The sequence below is a fragment of the Rutidosis leptorrhynchoides genome, chromosome 4 (genome assembly GCF_046630445.1).
Source record: "Rutidosis leptorrhynchoides isolate AG116_Rl617_1_P2 chromosome 4, CSIRO_AGI_Rlap_v1, whole genome shotgun sequence".
NCBI classification, from domain to species: domain Eukaryota; kingdom Viridiplantae; phylum Streptophyta; class Magnoliopsida; order Asterales; family Asteraceae; genus Rutidosis; species Rutidosis leptorrhynchoides.
Genome location: NC_092336.1, coordinates 384433381 through 384456381, shown reverse-complemented (window position 1 = coordinate 384456381; position 23001 = coordinate 384433381).

Here is a 23001-nt window from a genome sequence, read left to right as displayed (position 1 = left end):
AAGTGAAAGTTAAAGTCAAAATCAAAAGCAAACTACCAAATACTTACATTTTCAGTAATATAAGCAAATAACTTGAGTGTCAAATCAAAACTTCATTTTGCAGCTCACTTTATCTTTATACAACAATAAACTACCAAATATTGATGGTAAAAACATGATATACAGGGTGTTTGGACGAGCATATAACAGTTGTTTACATCTTATTAAGTACTTCTGTTTAGTTAACACTGTATTCCAGTCCTAGCTTATTTTAAAGGAAAATTATTTTATTTATTACAATAGTATTTTTTAAGCTAGTGCACGGGTTCTTATATTGAACACATTTTTTGATCCATTAGCACTTAACTATATGCATTCCCAACACACACACAAAAGCAAGTTAACAAACATATTATTAAAAAATCAATATTACACACTTAAAGTCCAAACAAGTTTTAAACTTTTTTCAGAAAAAAAAGGCTAACCTCAAGACACTGTAACCATTTATCAGACTTGCCAAGTGTAACAACCCAGGTAACACGTTCCCCGTAGCATGATATTGTCCGCTTTGCAGAGATAGGGACGTACCCTTGTCTCCCCCGTAGGTTGCTCACGGATTTTTCTTGGCGACCACACACGACGAACACTTTCCCAGGAGGTCACCCATCCTGGTAGTGCTCTCGCCTGAGCACGCTTAACTGCAGAGTTCTCATGGGATCTGCTGCGCTTGTGGTCCCAAAACGCGTCATGCTAGGAAAGGTCTCCACACCCTTATAAGGCATGCTTCGTTCCCCTCTCCAACCGATGTGGGACGGATGTAACACGGGTGTTACAATCCTCCCCCCTAATGGGACACAGCGTCCTCGCTGTGCACGTTTGGTCCGGGGTCTGGCTCTGATACCATCTTTAACGACCCGTTAAAGTACACTTGACGACCACCGTTATCTTGGTCCCACAGCTTGATCGAAACTCTATATGAATTTAATAAAACAACCTTGCATTCTTTATTTAAAAATGATTTCCTATAAAGGAAATCTACTAAAATGTATAAGTTTAGAAAAACTATACAATAATACTTTAACCAAAAGTTGACCAAAATAAAGTCAACAAACAACCACTTTTTAATATAACAAAATAGAATGCAAGTTAATGTTTAACAAAAGCTGCCATCATAAATATGCAGACTCTCTAAGCACAGCGGAAGCAATCAATCATGAACCTGAGAATAAAACATGCGAGTAACTGTCAACAAAAATGTTGAGTGAATTATAGGTTTAATATTGCAAACAATATTTAATTTAAACAATAAAAATTTATGTTTGAAAACATAAAAACTCCTTTTTGAACCACCAAATTATATGCTAGAAAACATATAATAAAACATTATTCCATTTTCCGTGAGCCACCTGGTAACCACTTAACCCTTTATTTACCCTTGCCAAACACAATAAATAATATACACCGAACAAGTGTATTTACAACAAAATACGAAGTACTAAACATTCCGATTATAAATTGCTAGCGCGACTAGCTCGAAATGGGGTTGTCAAACCCGATAGATCTATCCACAGGATTCGCGTTCACCAATAGAAACCAGTGATTACAATTACCAGATTAGAGAATATTTTTGTTCGACTCACAATGAATAATTTAAACCAACTTCCATTTGTCCAAAATATAAAAATAAATTGCATGTATTCTCATCCCAAAAGATTTAAAATAGAAAAATGGGACTATAACTCACCTTAATAGCAACTGAAGAAATCTCACAAACAAGCGAACAGCAAATAAAGTAAAGTGATCAAGAAAGATCACATCGCCGACCTATAAATAAAGCAGGCCGATATAAATAACTAACTTAGGTCAAGTCTTAGTATGATAGCTATTGTACATGTTGCAAGTAGACATAGAATAACACTCGGCAAGCATCGGTTTGACTGGAACAGCATACGGACACACACTTTCTATTTTTAGAAAGTTTCTATTTTAAGCAGGTTTCCATTTTTGGAAAGTTTTCTATTTTAGGAAAGTTTCTATTTTTGGAAAGTTTCTATTTTTGGAAAGTTTCTATTTTTGGAAAGTTTCCAAATTTAGAAAGTTCTATTTTTAGAAAGTTTTGAAGTTAGGAAAGTTTCCTTATTTAGAAAGTCAACAGAAGTCAACTGAAAGTCAAAGTCAACCGAAAGTCAACTCAAAAGTCAACCTTGGTCAAACATAGTCAACATTAATTTGAAAAGTGTAAGTTATAATAATAACATAGGTTATAATGTTTATTAAAGTCAAAAGTGTATAATTATGTCTTAACATAAGTTTAATTAAATAAAAATGAATTATTAAAGTTTAGATAAGTTTAAATGATATAATTAATATAACATAAGTATTTAATTAATTAATTAAATATTAGTCATAATATAAGTATTATTAATTAATAATAAATTTTAAATCATATCATAAGTATTATTAATTAATAATGAATTATTAATCATATCATAAATTTCTAATTATACTTATTAAATCATAAGTATTTAATAATTAAATAATAACTAAGTCTTATAATAATTAAATAATTATTTAATCCTTATTATAAGTCCTATAATAATAATAATCTCATAATATAAGTTTAATACTTATCATAAGTATTTTTCATTAATAATAAAAGTATTATTAATCATAAGTTTAATTAAAATGTTAATTAAATCATAAGTCATAATTAAATGATATAATAAATATATATCATAAGTCTTAAATAATAATAATTACTTCTTATATCATAAGTAATTAATCAATAATGAAAATCATTATTTTTCTCATAAGTTTTAATATTTAACCATAAGTTTTAATCAAAAGTTCATCGGGTCGTATCTTGAGCCCCGGGTGTCGGTTTTCGGCGAGCCTTACATATATCTCCGCCTAAGCAAACCACCCGACACTTTGGTACACTCAAGAACACACCAAGAACAGCCCACAAGTCGTGATATACAGCCAATACACTACTTGGAACTTTAATTCAATCAAAAACGTGTTTTAGACGTAACGGGTGATTCGTAGCTCGGATTGAGATGACCCGAACATGAAAGTTCGCCCCACCATCAGTCCTAACACACTAACACACCCTAAAGTCACCAAATATGGTCACAAAGTCGGACCAAACCTGGTTCATACCAAAATCACATTTCAATCTTAACAAAATACCACTTTGATCATAATTAGGGTTCCGGGAATCGAAACGACATGAATCCAGAGTCTAAAATTAATGTCTTGATGAGAGGAACTCATCTAGATACTTTATTTTAACTTTTATAACAGTCACAATAACAGAAAGACACGAATTAGCTGCTGTCCCAAATTAATCAAACCGAAAACATATATAATCGAGCAATTCTACGCATACAATCATCAATACAATAACATGTAACTATCATACTATCAATATAACATCAAAATACAGAAAAATAAATAAAAAAATTTAAAAGCTAGGGTTAGGGTTTATACCCTAATCAAGAATTGATTTATATTGACGCGTAGAGGAGAACGAGAGAAATCCGTTGATGTTAAAAGCCCCTTGATTCAAGTTCTTGATGATGATCAAATCAAGATGATAATGGTTCTGGAAGTGGCGGCCAAAAATAAGAGAAAAGAGGAGAGAAAGTTGAGAGAAAAAGTGATAAGGGTGAAATAATTAGAATGGAAATAAAAATAAGGCTAATTAATCAAAAAAATTAAATCACCTCCCCCCCTCAAAAGGGAATTTTCGGCCAAAAACTGAATGGGGTGGGCCCCATAGTGACCCAATTTGATAAATGACAAAATCCTAGTGGCCCGAACGCCCGAACGAAACCCGAAACGCGAAAACACCGCTACGCGATTGATTTTTCGGAGAGATAATAAATACGCGACGAATAAAATATATAAACACTATATATAATCATATGACATCAAAATATCATATTTAAAATAATTAGGACTTAAAAATCCCAAAAACTCGACCGTTGGTTTGAAAACCGAAAAGATTCGCCGGATAGAAATCCGCGACTCGTAGCAACGCATAATTTAAAATATGAATACAAATATTCATATAACACATAATAATTAATATACTATTACAAAAATAATAATATAGGTCATAGAAATGACGTGGCACGAATAACAATTAACGGTCGTTAAATAGTTAACGGTAAAAGATAACGGAAAAAGTAGGGTCGTTACAGTACCTTCCCGTTACGGAAATTTCGTCCCGAAATTTAAGCAGATGCAGGGGTTGACTCAGCATCTGGGAACAAATGCGGGTACTTCTGCCTCATCTGAACTTCACGCTCCCAAGTGAACTCGGGAACGCGTCTGGCGTTCCATGTAACTCGAACAATAGGAATTCTACTCTGCTTGAGTGTCTTAACCTCTCGGTCCATAATTTCAACAGGTTCCTCAATAAAATGTAGTTGCTTATCAACATGAAGTTCATCAAAAAGAATAGTTTCATTGGCCTCGGCCAAACACTTCTTTAAATTCGATACATGAAAAACGTCACAAATAGCACAGAGTTCTTGTGGCAATTTCAAACGATAAGCCACTGGTCCAACTCTCTCAATAATCCCAAAAGGTCCAACAAATCGAGGATTCAACTTTCCCCTTTTACCAAAACGTACCACACCGTTCCAAGGTGAAACTTTCAACATAACAGGATCACCGACCTGAAATTCGATATCGTTCCTTCTCTTATCAGCATAACTCTTTTGCCTACTCCTGGTGGTTCTCAATCTTTCCTTAATCTGTGCAATATTCTCGGTAGTCTCGTGAATGATCTCTGGTCCTGTGAGTTGAGCATCCCCAACCTCATTCCAGCAGACAGGAGACCTACACTTTCTACCATACAGAGCTTCAAACGGTGCGGCTTTAATACTTGCATGATAACTGCTGTTATAAGAAAACTCAGCCAGCGGCAAATATTTATCCCACCCATTTCCAAAATCAATAACACACACTCTTAACATGTTTTCTACATTTGAATGGTCCTTTCACTCTGACCATCCGTCTGTGGATGATAAGCGGTGCTCATATCCAATTTAGTTCCTAGAGCACCTTGTTAGGACTGCCTCAGTCCAACATAATCAATACGGGAACACCATGTCTCGAAATAATCCCCTTCAAATACAAACGAGTAAACTTCTTCATTGAATATGTTTCCTTAATTGGCAAGAAAAAAAGTTGACTTAGCGAGTCGGTCAACAATCACCCAAATGGTATCGTAACCACCCACAACTCTCGGTACTTCGTAATAAAGTCCATTGCAATACCTTCCCACTTCCACTCAAAAATTTCAAGTTGCACTAAAAGTCCTAACGGTTCTGATGTTCAGCTTTAACCATTAGCACAGGTCAAACACTTAGCCACATACTTAGCCACATCAGCTTTCAAATTAGGCCACCAATGCAGCTCCTTAAGATCACGATACATCTTTCCTGAACCAGGATGGATAGAGTACCTAGACTTATGAGCCTCATCTAAAACAAGTTTTCGTAGATCACCAAACTTCGGAACCCAAAGGCATCCCGTAAAATACCGAGTACCATCGGTTTGTACCTCTAACTATTTACTCAAGCCTCGGACCTTCCCGTTACAAAATTTTCCTCCTTCAAGGCTTCTTGTTGTGCCTCAAGAATCTGCCTTGTGAGGTTTGTTCGAATGGTCATATTTAAGGCTCTAAACCTACGAGGTTCAACTCTCTCCTTTCGACTCAAAGCGTCAGCCACAACATTGGCCTTTCCAGGATGATATAAAAGTTCGAAATCATAATCATTCAACGTCCCAACCCGTCATCGCTGCTTCATATTTAGCTATTTTTGATCAAGAATATGTTGAAGACTCTTGTGATCAGTGTACACTGTACTTTTGACCCCATATAAATAATGTCTCCAAATCTTAAGCGCAAACACAACAGCTCCTAACACTAAATCATGGGTTGTATAATTCTGTTCATGGATCGTCAACTGACATGACACATAAGCGATGACTTTCTTTCGTTGCATCAAACGCAACCCAAGCCCTGACGCGATGCATCATAATAGACAACAAAATCGTCATTACCCTCAGGTAGTGACAATATCGGAGCGGAAGTTAATTTCTCCTGCAGAGTTTGAAAAGCAGCATCTTGTTCATTCTTCCACTCATACTTTTTCCTTTTGTGCGTTAAAGCAGTCAGAGGTTTAGCTATTTGAGAGAAATCTTGAATGAACCTTTTATAATGACCTGCTAATCCTAGAAACTGGCGAATTTGAGTAGGAGTTTTCGGAATTTCCCACTTTTCAATTGCCTCAATCTTGGCGGGATCAACTTGAATTCCCTGGTTACTAACAATATGTCCAAGGAATTGAACTTCTCTTAACCAGGAAGCACACTTAGAGAACTTAGCGTACAACTCTTCTTTTCTCAATAGATCAAGCACTAACCTCAAATGTTCTTCGTGCTCTTCATCATTCTTAGAACAAATAAGGATGTCGTCGATGAAAACAATAACGAATTTGTCCAGATAGGGTCTACACACACGGTTCATGAGGTCCATGAACATAGCAGGTGCATTTGTCAATCCGAACGGCATAACAAGAAATTTGTAGTGACCATAACGGGTACAAAAAGGGGTTTTCAAAATATCGGTTTCTTTAACGCGCATTGGCGATACCAGAACAGAGAACAATTTTGAATAAATGGACGAACCTTGAAGCTGATCGAACAGATCATAAATTCTCAGAAGAGGGTAACGATTCTTAACCGTAAGCTTGTTCAATTCACGATAATCAATGCACAAACGAAACGAACCATCTTTCTTCTTAACAAACAAAACAGAAGCTTCCCAAGAGGAATGTATAAGGACGAATGAGGTGTAGTTGCAGCCAACAAAGGAAGAAATATAGAGAGTAACCAATCGGTGGTAATGATGTTTAAGACAATTCCTTAAAATGGAATTACGAGGATCATGAATTTCAAAGTAAATTTTCATTATATTTCCGAAAGGAAGACGTGCAAAAGGTGTGATCTTTCAACGACAGTGAACTTCCTCGCACAATGAGCGAGTCAATCTAGGATTCATCCTTATTCTTCAATTTATATGCGGATAAAAGGAAACGTGAATCGTGGACTATATAAAAAAAATAGTCGACTCCAGGTGAGTTGAATCTCAAAAATGATTTCGTGCACCTCAAAGTACTGAATCATAGGGTTGATGTTGCGGTTGACAGCGAATATTGAGAGTAGAAACTCCTCAAACGGTCTAGTGTAATATATATACATGATACCCACTATAACAACAGTTGGGGTAGAAACCCACCTAGCGTCTTTTCTACAATAGGGTGAACACCGAGTGTACCCCCAAAAAAATTGATTTATCGGTCTGCGTTTTAGCCATGTCCAACCATAAGAGGGAAAATTTTATGGGCGCAAAGACTTTCCAACAATTTTATAAAACCGGCATCCAAACTGGTGTAAGAATTTCTATCAATGAAGTTAATGGTAAATTTCATCCTTAAACGGAGGATGAGAAGAACTGGGATCCAAACACTCTGTAGAGTAATGCGAAAATTCTAATGTAATCAATCAAAGAAGTTTTTGAAAAAGCTTTAAACGTCTGATGTAAGCCCATAAACGGAATGAATCTCTTAGTAAATTTAGAAGTATGTACAACATGTACCATTTTACGTAAAACAATTTGAGTTAGCTAGACAACTCAATAAGAGTGGTTTTAAAATAATTTTGAAGGTATAATTTAGTGTATACTAGCCAAAATAGGTAAGGGTAAATTTATCCATTTGAATCCATACGTACATATATGATTTTATAAATTGTATACATGACAAAATATTTCATTACTTCTATTCGCCCATAAATCTCATGAGAACCGCCCAATTACACAAATGTGTAAAAATTTTAATGAAAAGCAGGGTATCCGCATTTCAGAGGTTACGAGTTGAAGTAAGATCGTTGAAGCTCGGGTGAAGGACTTGAATCGTCTTGCGACATCTAAACAATAAATGCTACGAGGTCATGAAAACCAATGAGTTAAATGTTGTTTTGACTTTTATCAGAACATAAGTCATTGGGTCAAAACTATTCACGTGAGAAGCTGTCACTAACAAGCGAGTTATAAATAATAAAACATGGGGTAGGTAGTTCGGTTAAGACGAGTCTCTCGTATATCAAAAAATAAGATAATGAGTATCTTCCTTACTCATGTAATAACGTTAGAATTTCCGAATGAGTGGTGTACAAATTTTCTTTGACTCGCTTTCTATTCCTCATGTCACAATATTGGGACTTTTTATGAATTAACGTAATATAATCACGTTGGCCTGACGCCATTATATTTCACTAACTCATAGTTCCATTCCAATATCACTACATAAGGTCAGGAAAGGTGGTCAACCTCGAATTTCAACATAATTTCCCTAAAACAATTTCTTAAACAATGTGCTAAGGATAGCACAAGAGACAAAGCATCATAAGTAACGAATAGGAGTAACGATGACATAGAAATGTCTTCGAAGTACCAAAAATCTCTAAAAGTCAAGAATGACGTTTTTCCGATTCGAAAACCAAAGCACCAGCGCACAAAGGCACAAGGGCACGTAATATAACAAGAATGTTATATACCTAAACATAATAGCTGACATTGAAATGTCGAGCCTTTAGAAGTCAAGAATGACATCTCACATAATATAACTCAAATGTTATATACATAACCATAATAGATGACATAGAAATGCCGAGAATTCTAGAACACGTAATGTAACTCAAACGTTATATCAATAAACACAATTTATGACATAGAAATGTCGAAAATTTCAGAAGTCAAGAATGACACCCCCTCGGTTTCACTATCTGAGGTGTTCTTGTAAAGATAAACTCGCATGCGTCGGAAAATACGTTTAAATCGGAATGGGAGTTCCTCCCGGAGTCAGAACATAACAAAGGTGTATGTGTGATAACAATATACATACCAATACGATACAAATAATCACATATAATAATATATTATAGGCCGGGCTGTAGACTAGACTCACTAATGCACCCTATTGACTCGGGTAACGACATCAATGCAGCCTAATTCCCTACAACCAACGCTCTGATACCAACTTTAACAACCCAGGTAACACGTTCCCCGTAGCATGATATTGTCCGCTTTGCAGAGATAGGGACGTACCCTTGTCTCCCCCGTAGGTTGCTCACGGATTTTTCTTGGCGACCACACACGACGAACACTTTCCCAGGAGGTCACCCATCCTGGTAGTGCTCTCGCCTGAGCACGCTTAACTGCAGAGTTCTCATGGGATCTGCTGCGCTTGTGGTCCCAAAACGCGTCATGCTAGGAAAGGTCTCCACACCCTTATAAGGCATGCTTCGTTCCCCTCTCCAACCGATGTGGGACGGATGTAACACGGGTGTTACAATCCAAAACGCGTCATGCTAGGAAAGGTCTCCACACCCTTATAAGGCATGCTTCGTTCCCCTCTCCAACCGATGTGGGACGGATGTAACACGGGTGTTACAATCCTCCCCCCTAATGGGACACAGCGTCCTCGCTGTGCACGTTTGGTCCGGGGTCTGGCTCTGATACCATCTATAACAACCCAGGTAACACGTTCCCCGTAGCATGATATTGTCCGCTTTGCAGAGATAGGGACGTACCCTTGTCTCCCCCGTAGGTTGCTCACGGATTTTTCTTGGCGACCACACACGACGAACACTTTCCCAGGAGGTCACCCATCCTGGTAGTGCTCTCGCCTGAGCACGCTTAACTGCAGAGTTCTCATGGGATCTGCTGCGCTTGTGGTCCCAAAACGCGTCATGCTAGGAAAGGTCTCCACACCCTTATAAGGCATGCTTCGTTCCCCTCTCCAACCGATGTGGGACGGATGTAACACGGGTGTTACACCAAGCTCCTCGAATAGAAGAAAACAGTGTTCGGTCCTGATTAACTTGACATACTTGTTCAGTGTCGACATCAACGTCTTGTCAAAGTTAAAATTCTTCAACATCGTTCGTACCAATTCTTGAGCCTCTGTTGTATCCTATAGATAAGTTCATCAATTTCCAAAATATGATAACACGAATCACTGTCATCGATAAAAAAAAAACATTCATTTTTTGGAAATCGAATTCAGATCTATGTCATTAGATTTAAGATAGCAGAAGATTACTTACATATTTTGATTCATAGAATCAATCGATGAAGTATCTGAATGAATTCTATCATAAGCATCTGATAGAATCTGATTCATATAACCATCTTTTGACATATTGAATCGATCGATGAAGTATCTGAATTAAATCGAATAAATCAATTTCATATATTTATTATTGATATAATCTGAAATCGTTTGAATTGATCTGATTCTGTGGATTGTGGAATGATGAGATGGTAGTGGAATGAAAGGGATTAGGTTATCCGAACGTGAGAGGAATACGATTAGGTTATCACGTGTTTTTTTATTAGAAGGGTATTTTAGGGACGGATTATAAGTAAAATTGATTTATTAGCTAATTTTTTAGTGAATGATTAAGAACCCTTGGATTAAGGGGTATTGTAATGTAATTTTCTAATCTAATGGTAATAAAGGGGGTTTTGAAAACATTTATTAGCTAATCGAGACTCTCTTTTGAAATGTCCCGTTCATATCGATTATAAACGTTCCATATTAATTGATTTCGTTGCGAGGTTTTGACCTCTATATGAGACGTTTTTCAAAGACTGCATTCGTTTTTAAAACAAACCATAACCTTTATTTTATCGACAAGGTTAAAAAGACATCACCTAAATTATCTAGAAATGATAATCTAAAAATATCACACTTACACACTACCAATACATATTGGTTTACAATATTAATATGTTACAACAAAATAAATTTCGAATGTAGTTTTAAACAATATTATACAAACATGCTGACACCAAATCTTGTCCACATATTAGCATGCAACAGCGGAAGCTCTTAATAATCACCTGAGAATAAACATGCTTTAAACGTCAACAAAAATGTTGGTGAGTTATAGGTTTAACCTATATATTTATCAAATTGTAATAATAGACCACAAGATTTCATATTTCAATATACATCCCATACATAGAGATAAAAATCATTCATATGGTGAACACTTGGTAACCGACATTAACAAGATGCATATAAGAATATCCCCTATCATTCCGGGAAATCCATCGGACATGATAAAACAACATCGAAGTACTAAAGCATCCGCAACCATGGATGGGGTTCGTTAGGCCCAATAGATCTATCTTTAGGATTCGCGCCAATTAGTAGATCGGTTTACTAATTCTTAGGTTACCAAGCAAAAAGGGGAATATTCGGCTTCGATCATTCACCCATATAATGTAGCTTCATTTACTTGTGTCTATTTCGTAAAACATTTATAAAACTGCATGTATTCTCATCCCAAAATATTAGATTTTAAAAGTGGGACTATAACTCACTTTCACATATTTTTACTTAGTCGAGAAGTAAGACTTGGCCACTGGTCGATTCACGAACCTATAACAAATATGTACATATATATCAAAGTATGTTCAAAATATATTTACAACATTTTTAATACGTTTATGTTTTAAGTTTATTAAGTCATCTGTCCTCGTTAGTAACCTACAACTAGTTGTCCACAATTAGATGTACATAAATAAATCGATATATATTATCTTGAATCAATCCACGACCCAGTGTATACACGTCTCAGGCTAGATCACAACTCAAAGTATATATTTTTTTGGAATCAACCTCAACCCTGTATAGCTAACTCAAACATTACTGCATATAGAGTGTCTATGGTTGTTCCAAATAATATATATACATGGGTCGATATGATATGTCAAAACATTTGCATACGTGTCTATGGTATCCCAAGATTACATAATATATTAGAATACATGTATAATACAATATAAGTTAGCTAGGATATGATTTGTGTAGAATTGTTACAATATTTCCCGTAGCTAAAACAATCAAAAAAATATCCAATCTTGTTTTACCCATAACTTCTTCGTTTTAAATCCGTTTTGAGTGAATCAAATTGCTATGGTTTCATATTGAGCTCTATTTTATGAATCTAAACAGAAAAAGTATAGGTTTATAGTCGGAAATATAAGTTACAAGTCATTTTTGTAAGAGGTAGTCATTTCAGTCGAAAGAACGACGTCTTGATAACCATTTTGAAAAACATACTTCCACTTTGAGTTTAACCATATTTTTTGGATATAGTTTCATGTTCATAAGAAAAATCATTTTCCCAGAAGAACAACTTTTAAATCAAAGTTTATCATAGTTTTTAATTATCAAACCCAAAACAGTCCGCGGTGTTACTACCACGGCGTATATCCGGTTTTACGGTATATTTTCGTGTTTTCAGGTTTTAAATCATTAAGTTAGCATATCATATAGATATAGAACATGTGTTTAGTTTATTTTAAAAGTCAAGTTAGAAGGATTAACTTTTGTTTGCGAACAAGTTTAGAATTAACTAAACTATGTTCTAGTGATTACAAGTTTAAACCTTCGAATAAGGTAGTTATATATATATAAATCGAATGATGTTATGAACATCATTACTACCTCAAGTTTAGTAGGTAAACCTACTGGAAATGATGAAAAAATAACTTGAGCTTCAAAGGATCTTTGAATGGCTTGAAAGTTCTTGAAGCAGAATCATGACACGAAAACAAGTTCAAGTAAGATTTCCACTCGAAATAAGATTCTTATAGTTATAGAAATTGAATCAAAGTTTGAATATGAGTATTACCTTGTATTAGAAAGATATCATACTGTAAATAAGAAAGATTTCTTGAGGTTGGATGATCACTTTACAAGATTGGAAGTAAGCTAGCAAACTTGGAAGTATTCTTGATTTTATGAAACTAGAACTTATAGAATTTATGAAGAACACTTAGAACTTGAAGATAGAACTTGAGAGAGATCAATTAGATGAAGAAAATTGAAGAATGAAAGTGTTTGTAGGTGTTTTTGGTCGTTGGTATATGGATTAGATATAAAGGATGTGTAATTTTGTTTACATGTAAATAAGTCATGAATGATTGCTAATGTTTTTGTTATTTTATGAGATATTTCATGCTAGTTGCCAAATGATGGTTCCCACATGTGTTAGGTGACTCACATGGGCTGCTAAGAGCTGATCATTGAAGTGTATATACCAATAGTACATACATCTAAAAGCTGTGTATTGTACGAGTAGAAATACGGGTGCATACGAGTAGAATTGTTGATGAAACTGAATGAGGATGTAATTGTAAGCATTTTTGTTAAGTAGAAGTATTTTGATAAGTGTCTTGAAGTCTTTCAAAAGTGTATGAGTACATATTAAAACACTACATGTATATACATTTTAACTGAGTCGTTAAATCATCGTTAGTCGTTACATGTAAATGTTGTTTTGAAACCTTTAGGTTAACGATCTTGTTAAATGTTGTTAACCCATTGTTTATTATATCTAAAGAGATGTTAAATTATTACATTATAATGATATTATGATATATTAATATATCTTAGTATGATATATATACAGTTAAATGTTGTTACAACGATAATCGTTACATATATGTCTCGTTTCGAAATCATTAAGTTAGTAGTCTTGTTTTTACATATGTAGTTCATTGTTAATACACTTAATGACATGTTTACTTATCATTTATCATGATTAAACATAGTGTATCAATATCTTAATATGATTCATATGTAATTAGTAAGACGTTGATATAACGATAATCTTTATATATATCGTTTTCGAGTTTCTTAATTCAATAGGCTCATTTTTATGTATATAACTCATTGTTAAAATACCTAATGAGATACATACTTATCATAATATCATGTTAACTATATATATATATATATATATATATATATATATATATATCCATATATATGTCATCATATAGTTTTTACAAGTGTTAACGTTAGTGAATCACCGGTCAACTTGGGTGGTCAATTGTCTACATGAAACCTATTTCAATTAATCAAGTCTTAACAAGTTTGATTGCTTAACATGTTGGAAACACTTAATCATGCAAATATAGTTTTCAATTAATATATAATCATGAAAAAGTTCGGGTCACTACATCTTTTAATGTATATATATATATATATATATATATATATATATATATATATATATATATATATATATATATATATATATATATATATAGGGGCACGATCCATGGATAAGCTTAAAAGAAATACAAACCGGATAAGCAAAATAAATTATTTTTTTTGAATTCTTTTTTACATTCTTAAATCTGCATTAAAATGCACCTCTAATCAATTTTTTTCATAAAAAAAAGGTTCAAAATCTTTCAAAAATCGATGATGAATGGTAAAATTAACCATTCATCGAGTTAATTTATCATTCATCTTGTTTACGATTAATGATAAAATTAATCAATACTAAAAAAAACCAGATGAATGGTTAAATTAACCATTCATCTGTTTTTTTATCATTCATCATAAACAGATGAATGGTTAAATTAACCATTCAACTGCTTTTTTTAGCATTGATTAATTTTATCATTCATCGCGAATAAAAATGAATGATAAATTAACCAGATGAATGGTTAATTTTACCATTCATCATCAATGTTTAGCATTCATCGTCGATGTTTACCATTCATCATCGATTTTCGAACGATTTTGTTCAAAAATTTTTTAAAATTTTTTCATTTTCTTCTATTTGCATATTAAAGGATCGTTTTTTTTTTAAAAAAAAAAATTTGAAATTTTACTTATCTAGTTTGTGCCCAATTTAGTGCTTATCCATGGATTGGTCCACTATATATATATAATATATATATATATATATATATATATATATATATATATATATATATATATATATATATATATATATATATATATATATATATATATATAGTGGTAGCTTTGCTGGCTTTTATACGAAAGGTACGGCCTCTTTAAGTGGTTCTTGCTTGCATATATATATATATATATATATATATATATATATATATATATATATATATATATATATATATATATATATATATATATAGTGATGTTTTAGAGATGATTATCATACGTTTGTCAAATGAGACGATAGAGTATTAGTCCTTCATGTACAACAAAACTATTTTTTATTGTTTTATTTTATTCATTTATTTTTTGAGAAAAACAAGTCTAAAAAATTGATGAACGTTACAAATAATTGAACCATTACCAGTTCATGACTATTCAACAAACTGAACTGAAAGACCTGCATAAACAAGTAAGTCATATACTTACACACTAGTGAAATGACTTCTGAAATCACGGGTTTGTTTAAACGAAATAATTTAATGACATGTTTTAGGTATTAAGTGAATGTAAATGCTAAACTCATTTATTTTAATGACCCATTTGACTAAGAAGCTTGTCGTTGTTTTACAAATATATAGAGACATGTATTTTCGCATACATATGTAACGTAATTAATTTCGTAAAAAGAATCCATATTTGAATATTAATAATATAATAATTATAATTATAATTATAATTATTATATTAAAAGTAAATAATAATAATAAAATTCGCTCAAAGTTGAGTATTTATATTTATATTTTTAATGATAATAATAATTATTAGTAATAATCAATGTCTTTTAAATTTTTTTAAAAAATTAAAATTATAATTTAGGAAAGATTAATATTTCCTTTTATAAAAGATTTCATATTATTTTTTTAATTAAATTAATATATAATTATGACATCATCATGATGAAAAGTAAATGGTAATTAGCTTAATAATGAAATCATCATTTTAAAGCTTTATATGACTATATAGATCCGTACCCAAAAGCAGAAATACAAAAGAAACTACCCGATCATTGACTCTGGACTTTGCAATATCAACTTAATTATAACTGTGGACCACAACAAAACTACAAAGTATTTCCTTTTACTATTATATTTTATACAAATACAATATACAATAATAATAACTGTTTTGATTTTGACATATGTCTAGGTTCTTTTCTTATTATTTTATTAAATGACTTCTCATTTCTCACCCTCATATTCAACCAACACACCATATACGACCACAAAGATTGATTAATAGCATGTGTTTTTTTTACTATATAATAATTTAGTAAAAGTAAAAAAGTTAGGTTTAAGATCAAATACCCAATTGCACGAATAATGAATAAAAGTATATTAAAAAAGCAAACCGTTGAAAGTTGAATATGTTAATTAAATGGTGTCACCTCAAGCATCTAGGAGGTTAAATTCACATAAAAGAAAATTAAGTTGATACTAATAAACAAATATGTGATCAATTATATCTTACTTTTAGTTAAAGAAATCAAAGTAGTTTTATAGACTTAAGCTAGAAGGATTTTTTTTTTTTTTTTTTTGAAAGGCAAGCAGAAATTTCATTAACACAACACAGAAAACATGAGACCCATTAGGGATGGATCCCAACTAAAGTACATGCATATACAAACTCGAACAAACACGACCAAACTTGAAAAAATTACATGAACACAACCAAATACATATTCGAAAACAGCATATTTAGACTAAGTTGAGGTACATTGCCGGGTTGGAAATCCACGTTAGCCAATCCATATTCTTTCCTTTCAATCTATTGGCAATCCAAACGTACGAAATGGCTTGTATTTCATTAAGAGCCACCGGGCCATTCCAAGCTTTGTTTCGGAATACTTTGTTATTGCGGTTTTTCCAAATGAAATACGCACCAATCCATTTAATTGCAAGCCAAATGGAATTACCATTTGAAGACATGGGAACCGAATGATTATTTTCCACGAGGAGCTCATTAATGGTGTAATAATTAAATGAGCCCATGTTCCACCATTTAAAAATACGCTCCCAAATCTCGCTAGCATGGTTACAAAAAATCAGTGTATGTTCCACCGACTCCAGGCTATCATCACAAAGAGGACATCGCGTACTATGAAGATCAATTCCACGATTATCTAGCTCGACACGTACCGGTAGTTTTTTCTTTATCGCTCGCCAAGCAAATAGTTCCACCTTTTTCGGGACGACCTTATTACGAATTGTTTCCTGATGCGAAGAGAACTCGAATAGAAGCTGATCATCTATTACTTTCGATAGCCCTTTGACACTAAATCCATGGTTGAGATCTAAAGACCAAAGGACCTTGTCGACACTGCCATTATCAATTTTTGCTGATGACAGGATGTTTACGAGAGCTTCTAGCTCACGAACAGCCCTTCCTGGAATTGCACGCCTCCACTTCCAATTGAATAATCCTTCAGCATTTAAAGTCATACGTTCACGAACATAAACATCGGGATCAAGCTCGAGCCTAAATAATCTCGGAAAAAGATTACAAAGCTTATCATTGCCAATCAAATGATCCTTCCAAAATAGAGTGTTGCTTCCATTACCCACTGAATTCACGAAAAAGCTCTTGAAGTCTACCTGCAAATTTTCCATCTCCTTTCCTGCTAAAACAATGTTATTCCAAATGCCATACGAGCGGGACAAAGCATCATCCGAGAGCAATCCACCGCTAGCGCCATGGATGCTTCGGATAACCTTTGTCCAAAGAGAATCGGTTTCGGTTTTAAACCTCCACCACCACTTTCCAAGCAACGATAAATTTTTACCCTTAAGAGACCCAATGTTTAACCCCCCGTTCCCATATGAATTTAGAATATGTTTCCATTTAACCCACGAAAGTTTAGAACCTGAACCCGACCCGCCCCAAAAGAAAATACGTCTTACTCTCTCAAGAATTTTTAAAACACACGAAGGGGCACAAAACAACGAGAAGTAGTACAATGGCAAGCTCGAAAGAACCGATTTAATTAACACCAATCTTCCCCCCATTGACATCGATCTCATTTTCCAACCCGAAAGTTTACTATTGAATTTATCTATAATCGGGCTCCAATCTTTTAAAGAATTCATCCTTGCACCGATAGGTAGACCGAGATAGGTAAACGGAAAGTTTCCCACTTGGCACCCCAAATAACGAGCAAGCTGAATAGTATCAGACTCTTCTACCCCAACACCATACACATTACTCTTCAGAAAGTTGACTTTTAACCCGGATGCAAGTTCGAAACATTTAAGGATGTTCCGAAGATTACAAGCATTAGAGTGACTCCACTCTCCAAGAAAAATAGTGTCGTCCGCGTATTGCAAATGAGAAACAAGCACGTTATCAATACCAACCTTAATACCTTTAAAGAGCCCCTTGTCTAAAGCCGCCTTGGTCAAAATATTCAATCCCTCGGCCGCGAGAATGAATAAAAAAGGTGATAACGGATCGCCCTGTCTAACACCTCTTTCAAGCCTAAACTCTGATGTAGGTGAACCGTTCACTAGTACCGATATCGAAGCGGACTTTAAACAGGCAAGAATCCATGATCTCCATCTCGTCCCGAACCCCATGCTTTTCATCACATCCATTAGAAAATTCCAATTAAGGCTATCAAATGCCTTCTCAAAATCTGCCTTAAGTATGAAACCCCCTCTTTTGGTTCATTTTTAAGTAATCAATGGTTTCGTTGACAATTAGAGAACCATCAAGTATGTAACGTCCCTTTAAAAAGGCGCTTTGTTCGGGACCAATGAGACCGGGTAGTACTTTTCTTAGCCGATTTGATAACAATTTGGACAGTATCTTATAGTAACTGCCTATTAGGCTAATGGGCCGATAGTCGTTTAGACTCAAGGGGTCATTTTTCTTCGGGATTAGAGTGACAAAAGACGCGTTACATCCCTTCGAGATCTCACCATTCTCCCAAAACCAAGACACTGCTTCCACGAGCTCACCTTTAATTTCATCCCAATATTTCTTAAAAAAGCGCATATTAAAACCATCGGGCCCCGGTGCATTGGAACTTCCGCAATCAAATAGAGCTTCACGGATCTTATTTTCTGAAAAGTTGCATTCGAGACGATCAGCTAGTTCCACCGAAATAGTCGGATAGTGCAAGTCTATAAGCGAAGGCCTTAGCAAGTCAGGTTCCTGAAAAAGTGAGCTGAAGTGGTCTAAGGCCACCTCTTTAATTGCTTGCGGGTTATCATTCCATACCCCATTTAAAATTAGACCATGAATGTTGCACCTGCTGTTTTTGTGTCGAATTAGGGAGTGAAAAAATCTCGTGTTTTCGTCACCATCGACTACCCACCGAAGTCTGGCTTTCTGTTTCAACATACTAACTTTCAATTTTTCTTTTTCTAGCCATTTTTTACGTGTTTCTTTCCAAAGATCTGCTTCCGACTGATCAAGAAGATTGGCTTCTGCTTTTAGTTCCAAAGAATGAGCCTGATATTTAAGTGTGTCGATTTCCCCATCTAATTTACCAAAATTCGATTTACTCCATACTTTTAACGCTTCTTTGACACCTTTCAATTTGAACAAAAACCTACGATCCAGTCTGTTACCTGATACTGAAGTGCCAGCCCACGAGTCAATGATGATCCTATCTATACCATCAACGTCTAACCACACATCAAAAAATCTAAAAGGCTTTGGACCAAAATCTCTTTCCTCATCTTAAGCACTATAGGACAATGGTCAGACTTCGATCTCTCCAAGGCTGTAGCGGACAAGTTATCCCAGACAGTTAATGCTTTTTCACAAACCAAGAAACGATCCAATTTACTAAACTTTATCCCGTCATCGCTCACCCGAGTAAATAATCTTCCCCCAAGTGGAATATCAATTAAACCATTTGAGTTTATGAAGTTATTAAATCTCCTTGCACGATATTCTATGAAATCGCAATTTAATCTTTCACTTTGATCCCGCACTTCATTGAAATCACCCCCCATGATCCAGATTTCGTCATCCTTTCCGACCATCAATTTTGACAATGAATCCCACAAGATTTCTTTTTTATGATCATCATGCGGTCCGTATATGTTAAGCACGTTGAGGATACACCCATTCCTTTTCCAGATACCCCTTATACCCACCACCCTATCGAACATAAAAACATCAGAGGCCTCAAAAACACTTTTATCCCATATTAAGAGAAGGCCCCCGGATTTGCCTACCATCTCCTGTTGAAGGAAATCACACTCACTCGATCCCCATAGGTTGTAAATCCATTGAAGATCAACTAAGTGTTTTTTTGTTTCTTGAAGTGCCAAAAAGGAGGGGTTCTCAGCCCTAATCATTTTCTTAACATCCCCGAACTTACATTCCTTACCCGACCCAAAACCTCTCAAATTAAAGCTTAAAAACTTCATTATAAAAAAAGAAAACAGTAACCGAAGGAAAAGTACCAATTGAGCTTACAAAGGCTGAGAAGCTTTCTTCTGCCATTTCAGACCAAGTTTGCACCCAAATTCATATACACCATCGGTGTTGATGGAGTTATAGGAGGAAGAAGCAGCTTCATTATCAGCAGCATCACTCCTCAAATTCGGATCCGGCTTGCAAACCGAGTCTACCCGTGTTTCTTTGGTACTCTGTGCTGCACATGAAGTGCATGTTGATCTCAAAATTTTATTATCCTCAAATCCTTTTCGAGCTGCATTCTTCAAATTCATCATTCTTGAAGAGGTCTTCCATCTCCTTATACTGGACCAACAGCAACCTTTTCTGTCTCTACCTGAAGCATTACAAACTGATTTCTCTTTCCTTGAATCCCTTGTGTCTCTAATACCCTTACGTTTACTCCTAATTGAAGTGGTAGAGTCTGAATTTGCTCGATTGCCTTTTGATTTCTGTTGTTGGTAGGGTGATGTCATATGATATATCTCGTTTGACTTCTCCTGATCTAATTTTATCTCAGATCCGTTTTGGGTATGCCCATTAGAATGGGCTTCCTCATTCTTATTAGGTGGGTTAGGAGTACTTGGCCCACATGTTTGATTTGGCCCATTGCTCTTCGTTGGCCCAAAAACAAATCCATCTTTTGTTAATTTTTCCTTCATAGGGTAATGTGTCGTATCTTGAAAGTTAACAGCTGTTTCTTGGTCAATAAAATCTTCATCAGTTACTTTTTGAGCGTACTTTTCTTGGACAATTATATCTTCATCAATTACTTTTTTAGCATGCTTTGAATTGGTGCACTTTTCCATGGCCCGCTCATCATTATGTCCTCGTGAAAGATGCTCACAGTTACCACACCCTGACTCCTCATCGTCGGCCGTCATCTTTGCCTGGACATCGTCACCGGAATTATGAACAAAATTATCTTCGCCGACATCACCATCTTCTCCTTCAGATTCGTCTTCTATGATATTGTCATGTGCACGTTGTTCAGCCATGATATCTTCATCATCCGAGAACCCGAATGTATCATCAACAAACTCATCATCTTCCCCCTCTTCCCCATTATCTTCAACGGTTTTTGCAGGACTGGACAGGCCTGTAGTACGATTTCTAATATCCATCTTATTTTCAAAAGAAAACTCGAAAGCTTTATTCATATCTTCCTTGACGCTTACGTAGACCAGGTTGGCATCATCCAACAATTTTACAAAACCTTCATATTTAACAGTTGAGCATCTAGCATGTATAAGAACACGCCCAGATACAAGTGACTGATTAAAGGTGTTGATTGAACAATTATCTAATTTTAAAATTCTGCCCCACCATCCTGCGATTTTTTTAAACGTGTCTTCGTTCCAATGAATCATTGGTATACCCCTAATATCCACCCATATCAATCGTCCAGAATCTTTATAGACATGCTCTAGAATCCGTACGTTGGTACTCCATTTGTAAATGGCATGATTCTTGTTTCTTAGAATGTTATCCATCATGATGCCCGATTCGCAAATTATTGCAACATCTAGACCCCCAATATACTTAAGGTTGAAGTTGTTCATGCCTTCGGCTAAACATAGGTCTTCTAACTGGTACAGAAGCTCTAATGTTTTTAGTTCGCAGACAATTGTATAACCAATAATCCCTTTGTTTAATTGTTGACCTTTGAGATTGATGGTCCTGCCATCGATGAATTTCATTGAGTCCGAGTTATTCTGGTTACTATCGCACCCATCTTCTTTCTTCTTCTTCATAAGGAATGACCTGAGATCTTCTCCAGAACCTTTGATTTTTGATCTAAGATCTTCAACTGGACCTTTAGCAATCTCACTGTATTTACGATCATTGGAGTATTTAGAGTGAAATTTGAAAACAGATGGGCCTGGTTTAGATGTTTCTTTAGGTTCTCCATCACCATCTCTTTCCTTCGCATTGAAGATCTTAATTTGTTTATCATCAAACTTTAAGTGCTCCAATGCAGAAAGTAATCTGTCTTTGTTTATCACATTAGCAAACCTAGCAAACCCAAACCTCTCGCCGCCTTTCAATCTCTTCCTAGCGAGGTAGATGTCACGAAGATCTCCATATGGTTTAAAAGTACTCCACAAATCCGCCACGTTCCAACTTTCCGGGAAGTTGAAAAACATGAAGGATGTCAAGTGGATCCCGAATAATGTTGTTAACCGATCTTTGAACCTGCCATTGTACCGAACTGCTGACTTTGTGCCACCCCCATAGTCTGTGAATCTCACATCTCTCACTTTCTCTCTCCTCACACTCTCTCTCACACACCCCATTCTGTGAAAAGTCTGTACATAACTTAAGCTAGAAGGATTTTAAAATTCTGCTCTAGATCAAGAGGGTTAATGAATGCTTATATTTGTGAGTAAAAGATTACCCCGATAAATATTATTAAAAATAATAAAAGAATTAGTACAATGAGTAAGGAGCAGCAAGGGAGGTTTGAAGCTACAGACAAAATACCAATACTATAAGACATAGAGACGCCCTATAGCACAAGACAGGATACAGACAACATAGAGACGTCATGTATCCCTCATATGCACACCTGGAGACCTCATAAACCTTATAAAAGAAGCTTCTAACGAACCATAGCAAAGATGTCTTCAAACAACTTTACCCCTCTCCTATGAGATCTTTTGAAAATCCTATTGTTCCTATCTTGCTATACAAAATACACAAACGCCCAAAAAACAAGCTTTGAGATGACCATGTTCAC